At 47.6% G+C, this 9,171-nt stretch overlaps 2 pseudogenes; one reads left to right on the top strand and one right to left on the bottom strand.

Moving 5' to 3' along the window:
- Positions 1-247: 247 nt before the first annotated feature.
- On the bottom strand, positions 248-1,286 carry LOC127191101 (39S ribosomal protein L2, mitochondrial-like; annotated as a pseudogene).
- Positions 1,287-2,134: 848 nt separating this feature from the next.
- Positions 2,135-9,159, top strand: LOC127191100 (dead end protein homolog 1-like; annotated as a pseudogene).
- The last annotated feature ends 12 nt before the right edge of the window (positions 9,160-9,171 follow it).

Here is a 9,171-nt window from a genome sequence, read left to right as displayed (position 1 = left end):
TAAAAAATTGTTTTAATTTTGGGGTCTCGAGACAGGGTCTCTCTGTGTTAGCCTTGGCTGTCCTGGACTCGCTTTGTAGACCAGGCTGGCCTCGAACTCACTGCAATCCACCTGCCTCTGCCTGAGTGCTGGGATTAAAGGCATGCGCCACCGTGCCCGGCTTAAGGGTTTAAAAGTAGTTCAATGAGTAAAGAGCACTTTAAAAAAAAAAAAAAAACAAGGGGCATTTTATTAGAGTCCAGGGATATCAGCTTTGGGCAGCCCCTCAGGGCAACTTCACAAAACTCTTCATGGTGGGCAGTGGCTGAATTTTTCAGCCGGCCCAGCTTCCTTTATGTTGCCACAGCCCACTGTTAGGCCTCTTGCCCAGCCAGCGGTTCCATCCTGCCTTGCTGATAACCTGCTGGTTAAGATTAACACTGGAGGGGGCTGGAGAGATGGCTCAGAGGTTAAGAGCAGTGACTGCTCTTCTAGAGGTCCTGAGTTCAGTTCCTAGCAACCACATGGTAGCTCACAACCATCTATAATATGATCTGATGCCCTCTTCTGGCTTGCAGGCACACATGCAGGTAGAGCACTGTATACATGCTAAGTAAATATTCTTAAAAAAAAAAAAAAAAAAAAGAAGAAGAAAAGAAAAGATTAACGTTGGAAACTCAGCCTACAGTGGCAGTACACAGCTCCAGCACCTAGAAGGCACCTGGATAATGGCTGTTCCATTCACTTTCTGAAGCAGCATGCCATATGTCCCTGCAGCTCAGATATACTGGGCTCCTCGGCCAGGCTCACTTTCTAGATTGTTGATGAGGGTCCCCACAGGCAACAACCCAAGAGGATGCGCATCCCCTTCATGAGCAGCCACTGCCATCCTGCCTACACAGAGTTGAGAATCGTATCTCCTACCTTCGTGTGTTCTGTGGCAATGATCCAACGTTTCTGGCTGCCCCCAGCAATCAGAGCTGTCTACAGACCTACAAGGATCATAGGGGGCCATGACAATCTTCTCTTCAAAGGGTCCTGGCTTGGTTTCCTTTCCATAGAAAGTTGATCATTCGATAATTCTGCTTGTGGACCCCACCAATACCATGTCCTCGGATGCAGCCTGTATGGTCTCGACTCTCAGATTTCCTCATCTTCACTGGTTTAACTGTGTTCTTAGTACAGCTCTTCCAGGACACAGACTTGGCACTAAGGTTCACAGACATATGCACCGGTTGGTGAGAAGGCAACACCAAGGTGGAGGGCAGTTGAAAGAGGACGTTGTATCTGGGCAGCAGGGAGTAGAGTCAGAACCCAGGTGGGGAATGACAGACTCAGAGAGGCAGAATGCTAGTCAACGCACACAGGGCCATGGGGTGACCTGAATCTTCTGGACTCTGCTTGTTTTTCCAGTAAAGAGCACTTTTGAAGAGAACTTAATTTTATAAAATGTAATTTCTAAGAATTTGCATCATAATCCTAATTAAAATCCATTTGGTATTAGGCACCCATTTTCATATGTATGCTAAATTATGACATGCATATATATATTTAGAGTCTCCTAGGACAGCTTGCTGCATTCCATCTTGATGCTCCAAAAAGTTGCTCGGGGAGCTCAAAAGATTGCTCAGAGGTTAGAGCACTGCTTGCTCTTCCAAAGGTCCTGAGTTCAATTCCCAGCCACCACATGGTGGCTCACAACCATCTATAATGAGATCTTGTACCCTCTTCTGGTGTACATGCAGGCAAAACACTGTATACTTAATAAATAAGTAAATAAATAAATCTAAAAAAAAAAAAAAAAAGGAAAAAGTCGGTAGGTCTGGTGTTGGCTGTTCCCACACCACATGGTCTCAGGCTCTTTGCACAGGCGCTGTGCCAGGGACTCAAGTTGCAGCTGTAAAGAGGCAGAGTTCTCATCTCTTCCAGGAAACCGTAGACTTGGAGAGATATCAGTCAAGAAGCTGATAATTAGAGTAGACTGGGCTAAGTGCTGAGGCAAGGGAAGTGACCTAGCCGGAGAGAAGTAGGGAGCAAGGCTTCCACCAGCACAGGAATCCAGAGGACCAGCCAGAGTCAACCTGGGAAGCTGGGGTTGGGGAAGGGAGGAGGGCAGCATCCATCCATCCATCTAGCCCATGTCAGACCTGAGAGAATGCAGGAGTGCTGGGAAGTGATCCGAAGCACAGCAGATAAGGCTGTGAGTGGTCACAGCATTGCGAGACTGCAAGGCATGAAACATTACATTTCCACACAAGCAAGCCAGCATAAGGCTTGTCACATTTGAGGTGCAAATTCGATTTTCAGTGTTGTTGTCATTTTGATACGAGGTCCCACATAAGGTAAGAGGTCTTCAAGGTAAGACCCCTCTGCCTCAGCCTCCTCACTTGGGGTTACAGGCAAATACCACGATTCAGCTCAAGTTTTTGTTTTTTGGTTTTTTCTGTTTTTTGAGACAGGGTTTCTTTGTGTAGTCTTGGCTGTCCTAGACTGCCTTTGTAGACTAGGCTGGCCTTGAACTCACAGAGATCTGCCTGCCTCTGCCTCCTGAGTGCTGTAATTAAAGGCCACCAACCCCGACCCACTTTTTTTTTTTCCTAAACAAAAAAACCAAAAAAAAAAAAAAACAAAAAACAAAAAAACCAGGGTCTTACTATGCATCTCTGGCTGGTCTGGAACTCTCTGTGTAGACCAGGCTAGCCTTGAACTCATGGTGATCTACCTGGCCCTGGCTCCCAAGTGCTGTGATTAGAGGATGGCACCACATGCTCAGTATAGTTTTGATTTTGAATAAAGTTTCCTTTGCATTTTGAAAAAAAAATATATAGTAGTTATTCATTTATTCACATTCTACACACAAATGATTTTACAATTATTGACATTTTGCTCTCTGTGGATCCCTGCATACATGCCCTTGCCCAAAATAGCTTACAGGTGTCTGCATCCTTATCCTGGAAGACCTGGACCTGCATCTCCAAGAACAGAAGCATTCTCCTACCCTGAGCAATGCCCTACCCACACCTACGAAGAACAACTTTAGGCCAGATGTGGTAGTGAGCGCCCATAGTCCCAGTCACCTGGGAGCCTGGGGCCAGAAGGTTGTGTGAGTCTGCAGGTTGCTAGCTGGGCAGCAAAGCAAGACCCCACCACAAAAAGAAGAGAAGAAGGTGCAAGAGGGAAATTAAAGAAAATAGACATCAACCCAGTCGGCATCAGTCGGAATTTGGTCAACACTCAGATTTCCTCAGGTGTCCCCAGGTGTCCTTTAAACTGTCCTCTGCTCCCATTGTCTCTCAATGCTTGCTCTCTGGACTGCTCCTCTGCTGTGCCCAGGAAATGACAGAACCTCCTCAGGCTTGCCTCTTCTCCTTCAAATCAGCCAAAGTTTCATAGCATTCTAGTTGGGTTTTATCCACTGGGATCAGTGATTGGATCGGTGAGGAAACCAGCTGGAGAAGCCGCTCACGACAGACAGCACAGAACCGACCAGCAGCTTCTAGATGTCTCCCTCAGACAGAGAAATCCAAGGGAGTAGCTACCAAGATCTTTCCAGGGCAAGTTGAGTTAAAAGATACTTTTTGTCCCCCTCCCAATGTTAACCTGCCCCTTTCAACATTTGTTTCCTCCTAAAAACTAAAATACCACATGATTTACCTTCGTTGCAAATTTCTGAAACCCAGAAAAATCTACCTACCTCTCTTAATTCTTAACATCCTAAGTAAACAGCCTGACTGCACCCCGTCGAGCTACTGTATTCCACCGCAGACTCAAGGCTGCATCTTTTTTCTTTTCCTGAAGATTGACTTGCTGTTATTTAGGTGTATGTTTGCGAGCCTGCATTAGCTTCTGTGAGCCATTTACAGTGCAGAGACCAGCAGAGGGCAGAAGACAGCTTCCAATCCCACGGAACTGGAGTTACCCAACTGTTAGATGCAGGCAAGTTGGGAACTGAACTCTGGCCCTCTGCAAGAAGACTTAGCGGCCGTAACCACTGAACCCTGTCTCTTAGTGTAAGACTCAGGCCTAGCCAGGCGGTAGTGGTGCACACCTTTAATTGCAGCGCTTAGGAGGTAGGCTGACAGATCTCTGAATTCCAGGCCCAACTGGTCAACAGAGCCAGTTCTAGGACAGGCAGGGCTACACAGAGAAACCCTGTCTCAGCAAAACAAAACAAAAACAACAAAGACTCAGGCCTAAAGCGTGTCTGTCACGCATGCTCAGAAGCATTCCGTTTGAGACACGTGCCAACACTGCAGGTCTGTTGAGGGCACACCTCCTGCTTTAAGAGCAGCACTTCTCAGTTCTCTTCATTCAAGCCAGGGCTCTACTAGAGCGTATCTCGCCCCTGCCTGCCTTTCTCTTTGTTCGGATAATAATGTCTAGACTCACTTCCATTGGGAGGGAACCTCTGGTGTCCCACCAGACCCTTGTGCTTCTGTCCTGGGCCTAGGGTGTGACCTGGTGGAGGGGAAGGGACCTAGGTACTGCAGTTGAAGGTCAAGTTGTAAAGGTCCTTTACTAACATTTCTGACTGTGAGCCTGCTGAGTTTGCAGAGGCGTTTTCTTCACAGAACATCTGAAAGACCTTCGGGGTCACAGCTGGGGTAAAGTATTTGTATGGTTCCACTGAGCATCTGCTGAAGCCTCAAAACAAGCCCCAAATTAGCCAAGAAAAAACTTGCTTAGTAATAGCCTGGCATGGCAGCACACGCCTTTAATCCCAACACTGGGGAGGCAGAGGAAGATGGATCTCTGTGTTTGGGACCTGCCTGGTCTATATGGTAAGTTCCAGGCCAGCCAGGGTACACGCTAAGACCCTGTCTCAAAGAATAAAAAGCTTAGCCTTGGAAGAGACTAAAGACGCACACTCTTCTTCTTCTTCTTTTCTTCTTTTTAAGATTGATTTATTTATTATTATGTATACAGTGCTCTGCTTGCATGTACACCTGCAGGTCAGAAGAGGGCGTCAGATCACATTATAGATGCTTGTGAGCCACCATGTGGTTGCTGGGAATTGAACTCAGGACCTCTGGAAGAACAGTCAGTGTTTTTATCCTCTGAGCCATCTCTCCAGCCCCCTAACTCTTCTTCTTCGCCCTCTTCCTCCTCCTCCTCTTCCTCCACTTTTTCCTCCTCTTCTTCTTCTTTTGTTTGGTTTTTCAAGACAGGGTCTCTCTATGTAGCCTTGGCTGTCCTGGACTCATTTTGCAGACCAGGCTGGCCTCGAACTCACAGAGATCTGCCTCCCTTTGCCTCCCGAGTGCTGGGATTATAGGCATGTGCCACCACACCCAGCTCCCCCAAACTCTTCTTAATACCAGGCATGATGGTGCATGTCTTGAAGCCCAGCTCACAGCCAGTCTGAAATAAGTAAATCTTTTTTTTTTTTTTTTTTTTTTTTTTTTTTGGTTTTTCGAGACAGGGTTTCTCTGTGTAGCCTTGGCTGTCCTGGACTCACTTTGTAGACCAGGCTGGCCTCGAACTCACAGCGATCCGCCTGCCTCTGCCTCCCGAGTGCTGGGATTAAAGGCGTGCGCCACCACGCCCGGCTGTAAATCTTTTTTATTGTTTGACATTTTCCCTTTTTTGTATTTAGATAAGCAGAGAGTAGAGAAGTAACATGGGATAAGTCTAAATAGGAATCCACCAGAAATGGGAGTGGGGAGGGTAAGGATAATGGGGGAAAGAAACTGACCAAAATACCTTACATTAATATGTGATATTTATCAAGAGTAATAAATAAATACTTTTTTGAAAAAAGAATTCATGGAGAGGTACGTGGCGGTCTGAAGGAAAATGGCCTGATAGACTCATAGGGACTGGCATTATTAAGAGGTGTGGCCGAAAAGAGGGTACTGGGAGTGTTAGGAGAGAGTTAGGCAGTGTAAACAGGAGTGTGGATAATGGTGTGAGAGGGTGAATCCAGAGAACAAGGCAGCCCTGGAGGCGTGGGTAAGGGAGACTGGCATCTGCCTGGTGCAGGTCAAACGGCAAAGGAAGTATGGCAGGCCGCCCCCAGGCTGGGTGGGCAGCCCGCTACCTTCAGGCTCCGAGGTGTTTATTGGAAGGCTACCGCAGGATGTGTACAAACAGCAGCTGATCCCACTCTTTCAGCGTGTAGGGTGCCTCTGAGTTCCGCCTGATGATGACCTCCAGTGGCCTCAGCTGCGGCTTTGTCTACGCGCGCTACAGCTCATGGCCTGGTGCCCAAGCAGTTATTGCTACACTGCACAACCACCAGCTGCGTCCTTCTTGCCGGCTCCTGGTGTGCCGAAGCACCAAGAAGCGCGAGCAGACAGGCTGCCTGCGAGCTTGAACAGCGGGGAACAGCGTGCGCGGGTGCTCTCCCGCGACCCGCTGGGCCCTGCCTGCAGGAGGCGCTGCTGCTACCCCGCCAAGTTCAGCACGCCCCAAGCTGCAGCCATGGCTAAAAGGGGCTCGGGATGCTCTACAGCTCCTGTGTCAGCGAATGAAGCTGGGCAGCCCAGTGTTCCTTCCTGTTTAGCAACAGGGCCCGCTTGCTGGCATCGCTTTTGGTACCAGGTTGTGATCCCCGGGCATTCAATGCCTTTCAGTGGCCTCATTTAGGTTTGTGCTGCCTTCTGATTGGCAGGATGGACATGAGACGGTCAAGGATGTTGTGTCTGCCCAGCTGCTAGAGACACTGAATGAGTCTAGGAGCAGCTTGTGGTCTCCTGGGACAGAAGCAAGTCCTAGGGTTAAGTGACCCCTCCCCCTTCTCGCTAAAGGCACTCTAAAAGAGTAGGATTGTGGGAAGCAGTGCTAAATTCTGCCACGTCAGAAATCCCGTGCTTAGGATGCACGCTGTGACCTTCCAGCTGCTGAGCTCTGCCAGAGGAGGTCTTTGTGTTCCAGGCCATCCTTGGACTATTTTACCTTTGAAAGAAGTAGGGAAGAGCCTACTGAGAAACACCTGGAGGGTTAAGGAAATCCTTTCAGAGAGATACTCAGTACTAGGAAGTTCTTACAGAGAGCTATTCAGGCTATTGTGTTCTTCTTGCCTTGGGAGCTTGGGGGGGGGGGGGGAGGATCAGAATAGATCCTATTGACCTTACTATGTATAAGACTTTATGTCTTACTTGTCCGCATTAAAGGAACCTTGATTAGAGATTTCCTGACCTGATTCGTTATTTCTCGCGTCTCTGTATCCTACTTTCAATCTCCACTCTCTCTTTCAGGTGAACCCTGATTCGATATGTTCCAGATGGCTGGGACACGACATAGGATGAGCCTGTGCCAATCCCCAGCCCAGCAAGCCTGGGTAGCCACAATTTGATCCCAGAGGGACAGAGACCTGGTGACAGGTTTCCCTGCTGGAACAGGACCCTGTCACACCTAAGTGCTACTTTAGCTGGGAGGAACCTTGTTCTCCCCCTCAATGAGCCCAGGGTCTGATTTGACCTCTGAGCTAGTACCCTTGCTCAATTCCCAGCTTGACAAATCAAATATTCACCATACCCGTACAAGAGCTTGCAATAAATCTTTGTTATTATTTGGAAAGCTAGTTGAACCAAAGGGCCCTTCCTCCCACCACTTGTCACTGGTTTGGGTTTATATGGTTTGTTTGTTTGTTTTGTTTTGTGTTTTAAATATACTAGTTTTATTTATATTAAAAATCCTGGTTGGTATTTTTAAAAAGAGGTGTGGCCATGTTGAAGGAAGTGTGTCACTAGGGGGTGGGCTTTGAGGTCTCAGAAGCTCAAGCAAGGTCTAATGTTTGAGTCTCTCTTCCTGCTGCCTGCAGATCCAGATGTAGAACTCTCAGCTCCTTCTCCAGCACCATGGCTGCCTGTGTGCCACCATGCTCCCCACCATGACAATAAAGGACTACACATCTGAAACTGTAAGCCAGCCCCAATTAAATGTTCTCCTTTTTAAGAGTTGCCACGGTCAGTGTCTCTTCACAGCAATAGAAACTTTAACCAAGACAAGGTGCTCATAAGTGCTCCAGGAGAGAAAAAGCCATCCAGAAGGGTTGGAGGTTGCTAAGAGAAACTTTGATGAATGGGACTTTGGGAATCGGTTTATAGGGGAGGGGGTCTCATCTTCCCTCACATTTGTACCAGTTAAAATAATAATAGTTATTTCCTGGGTGCTGGTCACTGTGCTTCAAATAATATGCTAAGCACTTTGTACACATTTTCTGGTTTTGATTTTCGAGACAAGGTTTCTCTGTGTAACAGCCACAGCTGTCCTAGAACTTGCTCGTACACCAGGCTGGCCTCAAACTCACAGAGATCCGCCTGTCTCTGCCTTCTTGAGTGCTCGGATTAGAGGTGTGATGGTACCTGGCTTCTTGTGTACACCTTTTAAAAGCCTAATAATGAACCCATATGCCATAACTGTCCCAATTCTCAGACAGGAAACTCAAGGCAACCAAAATACTCCGACCCTGGGCCTGGCTGCCTGAAGCCTATGATTGTTTTTTGTTTGGTTTGTTGGTTTTGGTTTTGGTTTTTCGAGACGGGGCCTCTCTGTGTAGCCCTGGCTGTCTTGGAACTCATTCTGTATGTCGATCAGGCTGGCCTCGAACTCACAGAGGCCACCTACCTCTGCTTCCTGAGTTATGGGATTCCAGGTGTGCACCGCTGCTGCCCATAGAAGTCTTGTTTTTATGAGTCCTACTGTAGCACAAGTGTTTGTCACTCTGTCCTGTGCGATCTTGCAAGTGTCGGCAAACTCTTAAAACTGTAGCTTTTGGGGCTTTTGTTGTTGTTGTCTTTGTTTTGTTTTTTGATTTCCAAGGGAGGCGAGGGTTCTACTGTTGAGTCATATGCCAGCTCTCATGTTGCCACTTTATTTTCTGTTTGTTTATTTTAGTGTGTAGACACAGGTGCTGTGGAGGTCAAAGAACAGCTCCCAGAAATTGGCTCAAGCCGGATCATCAGGCCTGGCTGCAGGTACCTTGAGCCGCCGAGTCACCTTGCCTGCTCTGCTGTAGAGGTTTACATAGTCACCCTTTCCTCTTCCCCACGCCTCTCCTCAGCGCCAGCATTACCTACTTCTTCCTTTTTGCTGTTCTTTTCTTTTTAGATTTTTTAAAAGTGTGTTTCAAATACTCTTTGACAATTGCATACATATGTACCGCGTATGCTGATCCATTTGGGTGTTTTGCTTGGCAGGCTGGATGTGAGATTTGTCAGCGGCCGCTACTGTTAGGGCATGGTATCT

This window comes from Acomys russatus, chromosome 6 (assembly GCF_903995435.1).
Source record: "Acomys russatus chromosome 6, mAcoRus1.1, whole genome shotgun sequence".
NCBI lineage: Eukaryota > Metazoa > Chordata > Mammalia > Rodentia > Muridae > Acomys > Acomys russatus.
Note: the sequence above shows the minus strand (reverse complement) of the source record. Positions and strands in the feature narration are given on the sequence as shown.